Below are 16,393 nucleotides of genomic sequence, written 5' to 3'. Positions count from 1 at the left end.
ATGGTGTGGAATCCTTACTGCTCCCACGAAGGAGGTGGCACCATGACACCCAGGTCACACACGGGACAGCCAAGGCCATGGCTAGGGTGACCTGCCCTGGACTCTGCTGCTACAGAGGAGCTTGGCCAGGGCATGGGAGGGCAGAGGGGAATGGGAGTTCCACTGGCCTTCTCCTGTCTAGACCACAGCAGCACCCTCCACTGAACAAGCCACTCCACCTGGCATGGCCTCACTCCTGTCCCTCCTCTCTCGCCTCATGGCCTGTAAGATAATCAAGTCCCAGATGCCTCAAGCTGGTGTCCAAGCCCTCCTGAAAGGCCCCTCGCACTACACCCTGGCCAAGTGACCTGGACTCTCCTCCCCAGCTACTTCCTGACAAAGCTGCAAACTCTTACCCTCCAGGGGTCCATGTCCAAGCAGTCTCCTGAGCCTGTCCATTCTGCGTCTCCCTCCACTTCTTTGCCAAACAAAGTCCTTCCTCAGTTTTCAAGGGCCAGCCCAATGTCACCACCACAAAGCGGTCCCTGGTCTCTCCAGACAGACAGCTCACACTACGCTACCTAAGCCCGGCTCAGGGCCACAATCTCCCACCTGTTCCACTTAATTCTCGTGACAATCCTGTCAGGACTAAAAAGGTGCACCTAGAAAGTTGAGGTGACCTGCCCAAGATCACATGCATAGCAAGTGGCCAAGTCAGATGTGAACACAGTTCAGTGGAGTTCAAGACTAACTGCACCAGCCTTGGCCTGGCCTTTCCATCGTCCAGGGGTGGCCCACAGCACCCAGGCAGCAGGGAAAGGTCCACAGCAACTGGGCAGCAGGGAAAGGTCCGCAGCCAGCTAACCCACTAGCTGTGACCCACTCACTCCAGGTGGGGAAGGAAGGACCGGGGGATACAGGGATGGGGCAGCCCCTGCCCAGGGCCCAGGAAACGTGGGCACAAGGCACGGAGAGCTGCTGTGAGAGACAGCGCCAGGGCCCAACAGCAGCTCATTGTGAGGGCTGGTGGCAGAACAATGGGGACACTGTCCTGGCTCCTGGGGCCTAGCCTTATCTGACAGCCTTCCAGCCAACCCACAAGCTGTTTTTCAACTCTGATCCTTTTTTCTCTTAAAAGGTCGGTGACACAGAAGCTCAGCAAACTCATTATTCCAAGGAGGGAAAAGACCCCAAACCAAAACTTACAGTAATTAAAAATCCCTACTTGGCACAGCAAGGGTGTTCCCAGCTACTGGATGGGGGGAATTGAGTGTGGGATTGTTTGGTCGGAAAAGTAAGGGGCTCAGGGTCACCCTCCAAATCTCGAAAGCTCAGAGGGAGGTGCCCTGTGTGGCCCCAAAGGGCAAGGCTGGGACCAGGAGAGGCCACTTCCAGCTCAGTCACAGCTGTCCTTGAATGGGCCGGGCTCGTCTGGTTTTAGAGAGAGTGGGCTCCTGTCTCTGAAAGTGTGCAAGCAGGAGCTGGGGGGCCCCTTTAAGACATGCTGCATGGTTAGGGCTGCCACGGTAATGGGCTGGGCAGTACACAAAGGCAGGCAGTGCAGTGGGCACTGGGATTAAACATACACACACACGTGCGCGCGCACACACACACACAAGTGAATACTACAGAAATGCACCTGCAGCTGCGAGCAGGCAGGAGGACAGAGGGCCTAGTGTCAAGGGTGCCTGGCTGTAGAGCAAACCTAGTCTCTATTCCTTATGAAACATACAACCTTGGATACTTCAAGTCATTCAACTCTCTAGGACTCAGTTTCCCCATCTGTAGTGAGGATAACGACACACCTTCCTCACATGTTGCTCTAAGGATCAAATGAGACCATGCAGGCAGGAGGCTCAGGAGGGCAGGGGTGTCAGTGACTCCCATCCATTGCTCGTAACTGTTCATGCCTCTTTGGTCTGTTCCATTCGCCCACCTCATTGCCAGCCACAATGTCAGGAGCTGGAGACACAGCCATGAACAACACTGGTGAAAGATGCACACGCTGCTATCAAGGCTGACATTTCTGGGATAGGTCATACTTTTGACAATTTGGAATGACAAGATATGGACTTCCCAGGCTGTTTCCTGTTCCTGTCCCCTGACGACTCAAACTCTTTACATTCTCCATGCCTCAGTTTTCCCCATCTGCAAAACAGGGATCAATCATATCTGCCCAAATGCTCTGGGATGCCTCAAATTTCTTTAAAAAGCCCTTAATTTCCTGAGGCGAAATGAAAGGAGAAGAAGGTGTGCCTAGCAGTGGGCAGTAGACTCCCGTGAGGAGGCCCCTTTAGCCCCTCTGCCTGGGACTCCCAAGCACAGCCATCTCCAGCCCCAGTCTCCAGCCCACCAGCCTGTGTGGTCCCAAGCCACTGTCCACTACCCTAACCAGGTCTGGAAGGAAGAGAAATCCTGGACAAGGTTTGTCTCCACAGAGTTGGTGCCCACCCGAAGGCTGGCAGGACCTGATGGTTCTGCAGTCAGGACTTCAGCAGACTCTCTAGGCCTGATCAGGTCAGAACATGCCAATCATGCTTCTGCCTGTCATAGCCAGGCAGGTCCAGGGGCTGTGCTAGAAGCGTCTGCCCACACTGGAAGGAGAGAGAGTCTGGACATGGTCAGAATGAATGCACTGACCTGCTGGGAATCAAGCGGCAGGACATAAACAGGGCAGTGCCCTGCCTAGCATATCCAGCAGAGCTCTCTTCCCAAGCCCAGCCTTGCCCCGCTGGCCTGGGAACCGGCTGCTCAGAAGGCCAGTGCTCACTCCTGGCCCAGCTGGGATCCCAAGGGAGAGGAGAGGAATGCAGCCGCCTGGTGGCTCCCAGGGCCCTGGAGAGACAGAGCCTGTCCTAAAAAGGCAGAGAGGTTGGCTGCCCTGCCTGGGAAGTCTTCCAGGGATGACAGGGCCCAGAGGCGTGGTCCCTCTCAGCCCAGGGTTCCCTCAGGCCAAGGTAAGGGGTAGGTCCTAGCAGTCACCAAGACCCAGCTGTGATGCCCCATACACACAGAGCGCCCTGGGCTGGGAGACAGGGAGGCACCTGGCCTTCTGCCCTCACCCCTGGGAGCCTGTGCTTCCCCCCACATCACAGGGCTGAGCTGGCAGAGGAGGGTCCACACCCTGCAACCAAAACAGGAGGATGGGACAGCTCATGCTTGCTGTGAGGTCTGGTGTCCCGTGGTGCCCAATATAGGCTGACTGAATGAATGACACTGTGGCAGCCTGGACCTAACAGCCACTTACTAAGCACCTACCATGTGCCAGCTGCAGGTATTCTTACCAAAGTACACACATCATCTCATGGCCTTCTCCCAACAACTCTGCAAAAAAGGCAGCACTGCCCCAGAAGAAAGGGAGAGTAGGTATTCAAGCTCAGGTCCCACGAGCCCTGGCTCATGGGGCAACTTTTCCCGTACACACCAAGTTAATCCAAAAGGTTTAATGGAAGCTTTAGGACGTTCTCTAAAGAGGAAACTGAGGCTTGGAGAGAGGGAGTGGCTTGGCTAGGTCACATGGTCCAGAAGTGAAAGCTGGGGTTCTAATAGCCTGGTCACCCTCTGCGGGACACTCCTGGCACCTACCTCACAGTGGGTCAGGCCTGGAAGCCAGGCATCCAATCAGCCCAGCACCCCAGCAATGGCCAGTTCCTCTCCCTGAAGGAGTCTTTGGTCTCTATCCCAGCTGTATCTAAGGTCTATCACAGACCCTGAACGAGTTTCCTCCCCTTTCTAGGTGCCATTTCTTCACAGGCTGAGCTACTTCAGAGAAAGCCACAAAAATCCTATGTCAACTCCCTAGAACACAAGGGACCACAAACTATCACAACTGCTACCAACACCACTACCATCACCTGTAATAACATAATAGTAACATCTCACTGCTGCCTGGGGTGACTTGGGCCAAAGCTCAGGAGAGACCAGGGATTCAAGAGGGCGCTGGTACCGGCTCCTGAATGAGAGGCAGCCTTCAACATCCTCTGCCCGTATAAACTGTGCAAGCCTAATGGAGTTTTCAAAAAACATTCAGGAACACATTTACCTTTCCGCATCTTATTTTTTTTTTATTTTTTTTTTTTTTTTGCGGGGGAGGGGAGGTGCAGAGAGAGAGAGAGAGAGAGAAGAAACAAAAAACTTTCCATCTAATCCCCCAAGTCATCCTGCAGCCTGAATAATTTCGGGTTTTTAATCAATAGCTGTCAGACTTGTCAAATTACTTTGGGGACCGCAAAGCAGTTTTTAAACATTCATAAACCTCAGTAGAACAGCGAAGCGCCCTGAATTTTAAAAGAAGAGCATCTAAGGAACACTCATTGACGAGGGTGAGTGGTGGGCAAATCAAGAGTGAGCTGTGGGCTAGCTGCCCCTGCCCCTCTTGCTTCTGAGCAGGGACAACCCTGCAGCCCTCCCTGACCTGTAGGAACAACTATCAGGCTTGGCCTGGCCGCTCAGAAAGTTTAGGGAGAGTGACAGTCTCCCTACCCCCAGCCCCAGGAAAAGAGCCCAACTTCCCTGCACAGCACCTGGGGCTCCAACCCTAGCCACAACTGCAGCAACTCTGAAGCTCCCAAGCTCTAGAGCCCACCACAAATGTGCTAGCCCACTGCCCTCCCCCAATCTCTCCACTTGGCACCACTCCTGAGAATGTTTCAAGGCCCTGACCCATGCGTTCCCTCTCCTTGAGCTCAGTCTGTGCCTGGCTCCTCCTCACACGTGAACACACCCATGCATCATGGCCGGAGTGGGACTGGTTTCTAACTGGTCCCTGCACCCCACTCGGGACCAGAAATACCTCCAATCAGCCACCTCAGGGTCCTGGGGATGCAAGACCCAAGTGGGAAATGATAATGAAACAAAAGAATAAATGAGCTGAAAAGCGAGTATTTCCATTCTCCAGGAAGTGCTTCCCCTCTGGCTTATCTAATTCCTCCCAGCTCTCCACATCCAGGAAGCCCTCCTTAGCTCATGCTGCGCCCCCCTGCAGAATGCAGGGGCAGAGGCAGCATCTTCTTCCATCTCATCTCCTGCACCCGAGACCTGGGCGCCATGCCACGTTACTTCCTGGAACCATGTGGGCCATTCATGTTGGGGTGATCTAGGGATGGCCTCCTTCCCGTATCCTTGAGGGCCAGGTTTCCTGCCTCAACCAAGGACCACCCACTTGTCCACAGAGCCCCAGCTCCTGGCACTATGCTGGTTGAAGGTGGTAAACAGGCATGGTTCCTTAAAAACACACACACACAACTCTGTGACTTTGGCCAAATTAATTAACCTGTGTGCCTCAGTTTTCTCATCTGGAAAACAGGGACACCACCACCTTTGACTGTAGGGCTCAACTGACCTGCAGCGAGCTCTCCATACACAGCCCCAGTAATCAGCCCTGGCTGCCCCCATGACCATCCAGGCTGGGCTGAGACTGCCTTCCTGGGACATTCTGTCCATTCCCGCATGCCCTTCCCGCCAGCACTTCTCTGGATGCTCCTGGCTTCTTCCTGGGCCCAGGACATTTCCAAGATCTGTCTCTCGCTCTGCCCAGCAGATCCTTCCTGACTCTCCCCACAGCTGAGCTCTCAAAAAGCCTCTCTGCCAACTGACCCCAGACCACCTCACCTGCTCCACCCCCTTACCTCAAGAGCAGGCTCCAGAGTACAGGTCACTTTAAGCAGGAATCTGAGACCCCCATTTAAGAAGAGATGGAAAAATCTACAAACAAATGCCGGCACCCTAGACTCCAGCCCCAGTGGTCACTCCAGCTCAGCTATCTCTTCAATTCCAGCCACCATTTGGGACAGAGGCTCCCTCCTTGTTAGCAGCCTGAGCTCAGAGAGACAGAAGAGGTGAAGATGTGAAGGGAAGGAGCGCTGGGTCAAAGGAGTGTGGACCTCGGATGGGCTTCTCCTGCACCTCAGCTTCCTCCCCCGTCAAGTGGGTTGCCCTTGCCTCTTGACACAGTTTGCTGAAGATGTATCATGCTAAGGCACCCCCCCCCACCCCTGCCCCGTCCCAATCCTGGGCAGAGTTGATCCAGCCACCAGCACAGCCACTGAGCACCTCCACTATGTCTGCAGGAGCATGTGGGGCTATGGGCCTAGGGATGTCAGCTGCCCATTCCTCCCAAAGCCTGAGGTCTGGAAGTCTGCGTGGGGCACCAGAGCAGCTGCTTCTCAGGCTGTAACTAGCAGGAGACAGCCAGGAGTGTTCAGCAGCAGCAAGACAGCAGGAAAGTGGCTGTCAGTAAGCACAGGGTTCCAGGCCACTGACACGGGCAGAAACTCAGAGACACCATGTCAAAGAAAACCAGGAGTGTGGCTGCTGAGTTCCTCCTGCTGCCAGTGACCATGCACCAAAGCCACCTGTGGCTCTCAAGTACCTGCTCACCCACCACACCACAGTGAGCCCACATACCTGGGAAGGGCACGTAGGGCACTGGCTCTGCACCTCTGACCCTCACACAGCTAACAGCAGCAAAGTACAAGGCTCTGACACCTCCAGGGGCTTCCCAAGGCCAGTGTGTCAGACTTCACGGTCTGCCCTTTTCCCCCACATTTCACACTGGCTGAATCCAGGCTAAGCTAGCCCTGTCATTTGCCATCTGGCCCACAGCCTTCCAACTGAGAAAGCAATGTACTTAGAATCCAGCTTCCCAAGGTTTCCAGGTCCCAACCCAGCCATGCCAGCCCTGCTTGGCCCTATCTGGCTCATCGTGCTAAACTGCACGCCTCTGCTCAACGGGTTGCACTCCAGCAGCCTATCCATCTACGGCCAGCTCAAAGGCCACCACCTCCACAAAGCCTCCCCCAGAACTGACAACTCCCTCCAGGGTTTGCGCCTATGCACACGCCCTCTGCTCTGAAGCAGAGGCTCAGAGAGGTCAAGCAGCTTGCCTGAGGTCACGATTCACAGGCACAAGGGTGGTGCAGGACACCTGGCACTTGGGCTCTAACTCCAAACTCTCTTCACTCCCCATCAATGCCTCAGGTTTTCACCAAACCTACAAAAATCCTATGACCAAATGCACCAACTTTTAAGTAACTACAGGAAGCCTGGGTCACCAGAAATGTACTGAGCCCTGCCTTTGTCACCTCCTGGGTGGCTGTCAGTAAAACAGTGAGGACACCTACTGGCAGGCAGTCTCATCCGCCCCCAGCCGTGGCAATGAAGGTGGTTAGGACCAACCTGCACTGGGACTTGGCTGTAACAAGCCCAATCCTTCCTCTGACTTTTTTCAGAAATGGGTATTTGCCCAGTAAAGACGCTACCACACCAAAGCGATCTGGCTTCTGACAACTGTTTCAAATATTCAAGCAGAGCCAAAACACACCCCTGGCCCAGACACAGTCTTCCCAGTCTCCCACCCGCCTCCACCCCACCCAGTGGGCTTGGGCCCTATGGACTAGGGAGCGGAAGCAGGAAGGGAGAAGAAAAAAGAAAGTTCTGCTGAGGAGCTGGGGCAGAGATACCATGGCCCCCAAACCCCAGTGCAGCCCCACCCAGCCAGCCAAGGGTTCGGCCACTCAGAGCAAAGGCCAAGCTCCTCAGTTCAGAAAACTTGTCAGCAGTCCCTGGCATTTCCCGGTTCTCAACAGAGCACACCTCAGGGGCCACTGCGCCTGGGGGACGGAGCAACTCACACTGGGCTTCCTCTCATTTTAAAAACTAAAAACAGCAAGAGTGCTCTTCTTGGTGTCCCGCTTTTTCGCAGGTCCCTCCTAACCGTTTCTACATTCTGGGCCGGCAGTGGATGTCTGCGTAGAAGGGCAGAGACGGCATCCCAGGGTGCTCTGGAGTCCCTCCTGGGACCAGCTCCTGTGACAGTCACTCACTGAGGGTGTCTGCTGCCACCCAGCTCATTCAGGTCTCCCTGGGCTCTGAGGCGGCCTCCCTCTTGGCTTTCCCAGCCTCTCTTGTTCTAAGCTCCGCTCAGGCCACTCACCATCCCTCAGCACAGCCACCAGGCTCGGGAAGCCGAGTGGCCAGGCGAGCCTTCCTGCTGTCTGCTGCTCCTGGCTGGCCCCAGCCAGCCTAGCCCCGCCCTGCTCCCAGACATGCCACTCCAGCCCTGTCCGCTGGGACTAATCATGGCTAGTTCAACAAAGGCTATGTTCCAACTCTCTGTAATGTGCTTTTAAAGGGCCAGTGTCCTACTTGGGCCTGCTGGGGTCTTAAAGGTACAGGTCCCTTTTTCTTATACAGGAAACAGGAAAGAAAGAAACAAAAAACAAAACTCCAAAATTCATGATCAGGTTAGAGGCCCTCAGCTTATGAGGAAGATTTTAGACACAATGAACAATAGTAAAAATTCAAAGTCCACGAAGGTCCCAAAGAGCTCAAAAACAAAACAAGGAAGCTAAACCTCAGGAATAAGAGCTGGGATAGCAGCCCTCTTCGGGCACTACGTGCTGGGCACAGCACTGGGTACTTTGTGGCCCCGTCTCATTTGTTCCTCACCACTCCACAGACAGGCATTACCATTGCCCCATCTTTCAGATGAGGAAGCTGAGGGTGCAAGGGCTCCCCAGCTCGCCAGGACTTCATGCAAGTCAGCTGCAAAGCTGGGCCACACCCTGTGAGGTCCATTCCAGCCAGAGTATTCCTCCCACCTGCTCCCTCCACGAGGCCCTGACTGCTCCATCCCACCTGGACCACAGGCCCCAACTGCTCCACATCCTCCAGTGTCTCTCCATGATGAAGAAAGAAGGGGGCGAGATGAGGAGTCTCACCTGTCACAGGTGCCCCACCACCAGGCTTTCAGTTTGAGCCTCAGAACCCTGTGGGATCGGGTCTATCTTTTCCTCCATCTTCCAGATGAGAAGACTGGAAATCATGACTTCTGACACAAAACACGAAAGGAGAGGAACACTAAGGGAAGGTGAAAGCAGAGAAAAACGGGGAGTCAGAGGGAGGATGGGGGGAAGAAAAGGCAGGTGCAGGGAACCAAGGCAGATGGGGGCAACAGTCCTTCCAAGCCCAGGACTCAGGCAAGCTGGCTGAGGCCCTTCCACTGTACACAGGAGTGGGGCTTCTCCTGGGGCAAGGGTGGGCAGGGCCTGCCTAGTTACCGGAATAGGAGTGGGACGGGGAGAGGAAGGGAAGAGAGACTTGACTGTCTGCGTCTCAGCACCTGGTCTACGGTACCCTCAGAGAAGCGTGGGCCATTCTGGCACCTGGAGTGGCTGGGCCCACAGTAGGTGCTGTGTGGCTATCTTCTTTTTTTGAGATGGAGTTTCACACTTGTTGCCCAGGCTGGAGTGCAACGGCACAATCTCAGCTCACTGCAACCTCTGCCTCCCAGGTTCAAGTGATTGTCCTGCCTCAGCCTCCCAAGTAGCTAGGATTACAGGCATGGGCCACCACACCTGGCTAATTTTGGATTTTTTTTAGTAGAGACGGGGTTTCCCCATGTTGATCAGGTTGGTTTCAAACTCCTGACCTCAGGTGATCCACCCACCTTGGCCTCCCAAAGTGCTGGGATTATAGGTGTGAGCCATCGTGCCCTGCCCAGTGTGGCTATCTTTGGTCAGAAAAGCCAAGGCCAGGAGGCATCTTCAGGTCCAACTCCACAGGGGCTGAGTCATTCAAGGATTTAGCACCCTCACTCTGTTTCTATGATGCCTGGAAGTCAAATAAGTTTCAGAATGTGTAGCCTGATGGTAAAGAAGATGAGCTCTGAAGCCAGGCTATGTTCAAACCTGGACTCTGCCACTTGTAACCTGTGTGGTCTTGGACAGGTTAAGTCACCTCCCTAGGCCTCTCTCAGTTTCCTTCTCAAAAATGGACATAATATTATTTACCTCATAGGATTGCTGAGAGGATACAGAACAAAGCCTGCTTTCAGGTGGGGTGAAGGAAGCTGCCCCAGGATAGCTGGAGGCACAAACAGGAAACCAGCCTCTTGGGTAGTGACCGTGGCCAAGTCATTTCTTTCTCTCAGCCTGTTTCTTTCTATAAAAGGACCCTCAGTGATTTCCAGGCAGGACCACCCCTCTGCCACCTTTCAGATGCCTGCTCCGTCCCATAAGGAGACAAGGACAGAAGGTGAGAAACACTGAGAAAGGCTGGGCTGTGGCCCAAATCCTTTGAGGCCTGAAAACAGCCTGCCTCGGCTACCCAGGCCCAGGCTAAGCAAGTCTGCTGGGTGGGTAGGAGGGGCAGAGCAGGAGGGAAGCGAGAGCCTAAAAAGCCACACAGGCTGTCAGGAGGGAGCATAAGGCTTTGCCTCTCCAGGTGGGGCCCCGCCTCCACACCTCTCTGGGTTTGTCTTCCACTCCTCATGTGTGGTCATGGCATGTGATCTGGCTGAGCTCACCTTACCTATGGGGAGTTCTGCATCAGACACAGGGCCACCCTACACGCCTGCTGCAGAAACAGCCTCCCCAAAAGCTACGGGCTTTGCCGCAAGCATCCCCAAGGCTAGACAAGGTTCAAGGCTTGCCTCATCCTATCTTTCTGGAGCCGAATGCATCCGGTGTGCATGTGGGGAGAGGAGGGGGTGTCGAGCATCAGAGGAAACAGGTGGGTGGGAGGCAGGAGGAATGCCTTGGAGCCCTGGCAGAACATCTGGCCACTATTCTTGAGAGGTAGTAGGAGACCTGGGTGCCTTAACCTCCACCCTTACTACCTCACCCCCAGGATTAGTCAGTAAGAAGAGGCCCGATTTGAGGGGTTTTGCAGGCCCAGGCTGCAATTCTGGTCGTGTCATTTAGCAACCGTGGAACCCTGGACAAGTCCTTTTACTTTCCTGAGTCTCAGTTTCCTCATGTATAAAATGAGGTAATACACTATCCCCTGCAGATAACAGATGTAAAAACACTGGTTAACCAGGAAAAGCATTTAACAAAGCAACTGACAACCCCAAACTCAAATATCTGAGTGCCATTCATTCAACAGACACTGAAACCCACCAGGGGTCCAGCAGACATTAGGTTATCTCCAGCTCTGTGTGCCAACCCTGCACCCTCAAGCCGATGCATTCTGAACCCTCACCAGAGCCAGCAGAAAGTCCTGGGGTAGGGTTGTTGGGGGTGAGGGTTAGAGCTCCTGGCCACCAAAATATTGTGTAAAAAATCTCAAACTTTTCCAGAAGCCAGACACATAAAGGAGCCTTCCAGAGAAATACCCTTGGTGTAAAGGAAGTCTAGTTCTGTTCTGGGAAAGACACTTGAGGTAAGCCAGGCTCCAGGATACTCTTATTTAGGGGCCGTGGACCCAGAGAGACTGGGGTAAGGAAAGGGGCTGATGGGGGGAACACAGGGTCAACAGACTCAGTGTTGAGTCCAAAAACGTGACAGGGCACAGTCAGCAAGCCTTCCAGAGAGTGGGTGGAGAGGGCTCAGAGAGCTGGGAAAGATCACTGTGGGGGGCCTATGGGCGCTCCTGAATCAGAATCTCCAGGCTGAGATCCACTGGGTCAGCTGCTGCTGGTAAACCTACGCTGTGGACAGAGAACATTCAGGCCCCTCCCCGGCCCTCCCCTCCTCAACATCCTGGGCCAGCTAGGTCCTCATGCACTTCTCTGCTCACTGCTGTCCCCGCCACCTTCTCACCTCCTTTTCCTACTCAACACACCTGTCTGTTCCGACCCCACTGGGTCTCCTTGAGGACACCAAAGGCCTTCATGTTGCCAAAGTCAACCAGTTTCTGTGCCTTACTAGCCCCTGAACCCAGGCCACCCTGCTCCAGCTTTCCTCTGTTCTCACAGGCTGCTAGCACCTCACCTCCTTTCCTCCGGGTGCTGGAGCTCCTCAGGGCTGTTTCGGAGACACTCTTACTTAGCACAACACTTTCCTTTGGTGATTGTATCCACTCCCATAGCTCTAAATACCTCCAGCATGCTCATGACTCCTAAGTGTATCCCCAGCCCTTCCCTCCTCTGAGCTCCAGACCCACGTGTCTCCATGCTTGCCTGACAGCGCCTCCGGGACACCTCTCAGAGCTTCATGTCTGAAATGTCCAGCATGGAGCCTCAGTAGCAAAGCCAGGAGCCCTTCCTTCCCCTGGCCTTTGGAATCCAATCCAACACAAATCCTGCTGCTACCCCCTCTGAAATCCCTCATACTTGTTTACTCCTCTCCATCTTCCCCAGGCAGCCTGCTGTCCAGGCAGCCTCCCCAACCACTGGGCTTCCCCTTGCCCCTACCGGGGGAGTCAGAGGGACCCTTCAGAAATTCGAATCAGATTACTGAACTCCTCACCTTAAAAGCCTTCAATTACTCCCCACTGCACTGAATAAATCGGAACTGCTCCCCAGGTGAAAGATGTTGGCAGTCGTGACCTACCTACTCTCTGACCTCATCCAGCAACACCCAACGCCCCCCGCCCCCACCACACACACCAAAGTCTCTGTTTCCTGCTCAAGGACTTTGTACTTGCTGCTCCCTAGGCTAGTTCTTGCTCCAGCACACTCTAACAGCAAACTGGCAGGCTTCCGGCATCTTCTGCAACACAATCCTTCCCTGACTGCTCCATCTACAACAGGTCCTGCCCTGCCCCCATTACTCCCTAGTGGAACACTTGGCTTGTTTCCTTCATAGCATCTTGCTCATGCAGCTAGCAAATATTTAAGTGCAAACTATGTGCCAAGCACTATTTAGGCACTGGGAAGACAGGTGCTGAACAAAGCAGACAGAAATTCCCTGACTCACGTTTCAGTAGGGAAACTTCACTCGATCGGGAATCACTTTGTTTCTCCGCTTATTTCTTATCTGCCTCTCCCGTCACAAGGTAAGCTGTGTGTGGCCAAGCTCTACGTGTTGTATTTCTGTGTCTTAAGAGAGGGTCTGACACGGTGTAAGAGCTCAGTAAGTCCTGATGAAATCAAGATGCAAAAACAAAGACCAGGGCAGCCAAAGAACCAAACCCCAAACCCTGAGAGACACAAGAAATCAAGAGCCAGGTCTTGAATGCCTCCCATGGTGTCTCTCCCTAGCCCTGGGGGCCTCAGGTGAGAAGGAAAGCTTCTGTGACAGCCCAGCCTTCTGGGGTCAGACACGGGCATATGGGGCAGTTTCGTTTAACTGCTGGGGAACACGTGGATGACTGCAGGCCTGAGAAGTGAGGGCGGCTTCTTGAAGAGGCTAGATCTGAACAAGGCCAACCCACACCTCCCTCCCAGATCTAGGGAGGAGGAAAACGAATTTGTGTTTTAGGGCTCTGATGTCTGATGTTCTTTGCTCTAGCAGGAAAGAAGAAAAAAAAACACCTTTACTTTTTATTAGTGTCTGGATCAATAAAAGTTTTAGAAGTAAAGCTTCTCTCCTGCAATACTAATTGCGAGAGAGAGAGAGACAGACGCGGATTATTAAATCTGTCTTGGAGAGGCAGGGCTGGGAGAGCGTGAGGGCACAGGGGCACTGGCAGTTTCCCCCTCACCTGTGCTGGGAGCCTCTGGCTAAAGGCCCTCATTAGCCCCGAAGCCTAGGGTCAAGGCCCGTTCCTCACAGCTCACCCACCGAATGCTGGTTCCCTGAGCCTAGGTCAGCAGCCAGGCCACTGGATGCCCACATTCCAGGTGCCCCACAACCTTGCCTGCTTGGCCTTCTCTGAGCTGCACCCTAAAGCTTCCCCCCAGCCCACCTCCCCACCTCCACGCTGGAAGCTCCAGGAGGGCAGGGCTTGCTTCCCTGGAGGAGGAACCAGTTTAGCAACCCCAGCCCCCACCTTCACTCTTCCTCCCAAGTCCGAGGGAGTCCCCCATTCAGTCCCCCAAGCCTTGCACTTTCACAGCACACCAACAAGCCCTGCCCACTGAGGACTCAGTCCTGGGACCAGGCCTCATTGGAGAAACAGCTCCTCACCCTCCAGCCCCACCAAAGCCTGTCTGACCCCATACCTGGCTGGAGACCCACCCACTGGGGAGGAAGTATCCTTGTGGTGTCTGTCCTCCCTCCCACAGAACTTCAAACAGACCTTTGTGGTGGGAGAGCAGGCCTCTCTGCTGACCTGGTTCTGGGCACTTGCAACCCCCGAGGCTCTGGAGCCAGATCTGGCTTCCGAAGATGGCCAGGTCTCCAGTGAGCAGCCCCTCCGGCCCGGCCCAGGATCTTGCCGAAGTTGTCACTAAGAAGTCCAAGGCCACAGAGGCCCATTCCCAAGGGTGGAGCTCACCCAGGCACCTCTTCTGGACAGATTAGGGGGCCTCTCGGCCGGGCTGGCATCTAAGAGGTGAGCCTAGGAGGGCTTCCCCTTCCTGAAAGGCACGTGCTGAATCTGTGTCTTCCAAGCTGAAATTTCAAAAATGACTTAAACACAGTGATGACAACATCTAAAGGTTTCCGTGTCCTTCAGGAAACAAGTGGAAAATTACAGTCTTCCATACAGGTAACCACATGGCACAACCTCCAGGTCCAAGACGACGAGAAACACTCCTGAAAGCAAACTATTGCTTCCAGCCATGGCAAGTCTCCCTCCAAGGGCCTCTGGGCAGGGTGCAGGCCAGAGCACAGAGCTCTGGGTCAGGAAAGAGGGAGGAGCCGTCCCTACAGGCTCCTCCCCTGATATACTGACTCCGCCCAAGGTCATATCCTGCCTCAAGCCTCGCCTCTGGGCCTTTGTATTTGCCATTCCGTGGGCAAGGCTGGTTCCTCCTCATTCCGGTCTCAGACTCAAAGTCCCGTCCCAGCAAGAGGCCTTCCCTCAACTCTCTAGCTAAAGGGGCAACTCCCACCTCCCAAGTTATCACCCTGCTTCGTTTTCTCCACAGAACTACCCTGAAGTCATCCTGTTTGTTTCTGTCTTTTACCCACCATGAAAATGTCCGGTCCACGAGAACAGGGACCTACCTGCACGCCCCGGTAAGCCCAGCACATCTCGAACCAGAGCCTGGCACAAAGTAGGCACTCGACAGATGTACTGAATGAATGAATGCATTTTTCAAGCTGGTCTGAGCCAGGTCAGCCAGAGCAGTGGAAGGCAGGAGCGGGGGAACCAAACGATTTGGGGGCGCGCCAAGGTAACCTCCCCTGAGCGCTGCTCCCAGAGCATTCCGGACTAACGTCGGGCTGCGCCACGCCCCAAACCCTCTCCAGCCCGGAAGCGGCCAGCCCCAGCCCCAGCCCCAGTCCTCCGGGCCCGCCCACCCACCCCACAGCAGCAGGCCCAGCCCTTCCCAGGCCCGGCAGCGGGTGACATTCCGCGGCCAGCTGCCTCCAGCTGCAGCCACTTCCCGCTAGCGACCCGCCGCTGCGCTTCGGTACGCCGGGCGGGCGGGACGCGCAGGCCCTGGAGCGGGGGTTCGGGGGTCTCTGCCTTGCAACCCCTTCCCCACCTTCGTGCGAGTCTGGGTCCCCACCGGCCCCGCCAGCCCCTCACTCGCCCGCGGCCCGGCTCTCGCGGCGCATTCTAGTTCGGCCCGCTGGCCCCACCCCGGGTTCGTCGGGCTTAGACCAGCGCAGCCCACAGACCTAACCAAGGCAAACGCTCTCCCTTCCCCACATTTCCATTCAAACATTTTAACAAGTGAACACAACTGAGGTCCAGACAAGGCCAGGGGTTTGCCTACCATGATCCCCTAACCCGACTCCCCACCCCGACTTGGGTCTAGACAGCCTAAGCTGAGAAGGGCACTGGGTTCCCAGGCAGCAGTGCCGGGTTTTCTCTTCTGGAAAGCACCCGGCTAGTCCGGCAGGACAGAAGGCAAAGGTCGGGTGCAGGGAAGGAGGAGACAGGCTGCCCCGGTTCCTGATTGCACCCAGAAGCCTGGGGGCAGACAAACCCCTGCCCCACCTGCTGGCCTGGAGATTCATCCTTGGGTCATTTAAACATGGAACAAAAACCCCTAGGGGAAAGGCACACCCAGCCAACCAGGTATTTTTGCCTGGGGTCACCCTTTTTCCCATCCCACTAGAGAAGCCACCGCAATGGTATCCACTTACTGAGTCTCTACCACATGCAGGGTATCATACCATCACACCTCCTTCCCTTACAGCCACCAGCTAGAGGTGCTAATCCAGCTGAGGCCAGGAACCCGAGGCTGCACAGCCTCCTGATGTAAATATGAACAGAAGCCAGTGGGAGAACAAGAGCCACCCGCTGGAGTCTCACCTAGGTCCTGCCCAGCTCCTCCCATCCTCCACCCTAAGGCATCACAGACCCCAGGTCAGTCCTTGGCAGTTGCAGCCTGCTCCAGTGTTTCAGCAAATAACTACTGAGCTCCTACTAAGCTGCAGGCTGTGTCAGGCACCTACTGTGTACAGGCAGGCAGGATACTGTCTGGGGTTATTGCAGGACTGGTGAAGAGGTTTTACTGTGCCCCCAGCAGCAGTCCCCAACCTGGAAAGTCCCTGACTCATTCCATCCCCTGCTGGGCCCTAGGCTCCAGGCTCAGCTCTGCCGTGCACACAGGTCAGGCGATCCAACACCACCCCGTCTGCCCACATTTGCATCAGTCCACACCTCCAAAGCCCAAAGAGCTACCCAG

General features: G+C 55.0%; 1 protein-coding gene across 13 annotated transcripts in view; it reads right to left on the bottom strand.

Annotated features, from left to right (window-relative positions):
* Positions 1-16,393, bottom strand: part of DAB2IP (DAB2 interacting protein) — a 217,058-nt gene that overhangs the window by 33,553 nt on the left and 167,112 nt on the right. The window contains exon 1 of one of the 13 annotated variants that reach the window (XM_032165038.2): positions 8,700-8,811. The exons of 11 other annotated variants lie outside the window; for them this stretch is intronic. The gene's annotated coding sequence lies outside the window, so the exon portion shown is untranslated. Of the gene's footprint in view, positions 1-7,912; positions 8,006-8,699; positions 8,812-16,393 lie in introns of those variants that run through there. One more of the 13 variants, XM_058446095.1, reaches the window with a different exon arrangement.

Source organism: Hylobates moloch, unplaced genomic scaffold, assembly GCF_009828535.3.
Source record: "Hylobates moloch isolate HMO894 unplaced genomic scaffold, HMol_V3 SCAFFOLD_10, whole genome shotgun sequence".
Classification (NCBI taxonomy): domain Eukaryota; kingdom Metazoa; phylum Chordata; class Mammalia; order Primates; family Hylobatidae; genus Hylobates; species Hylobates moloch.
This window is presented reverse-complemented; position numbering and strand designations above follow the sequence as displayed.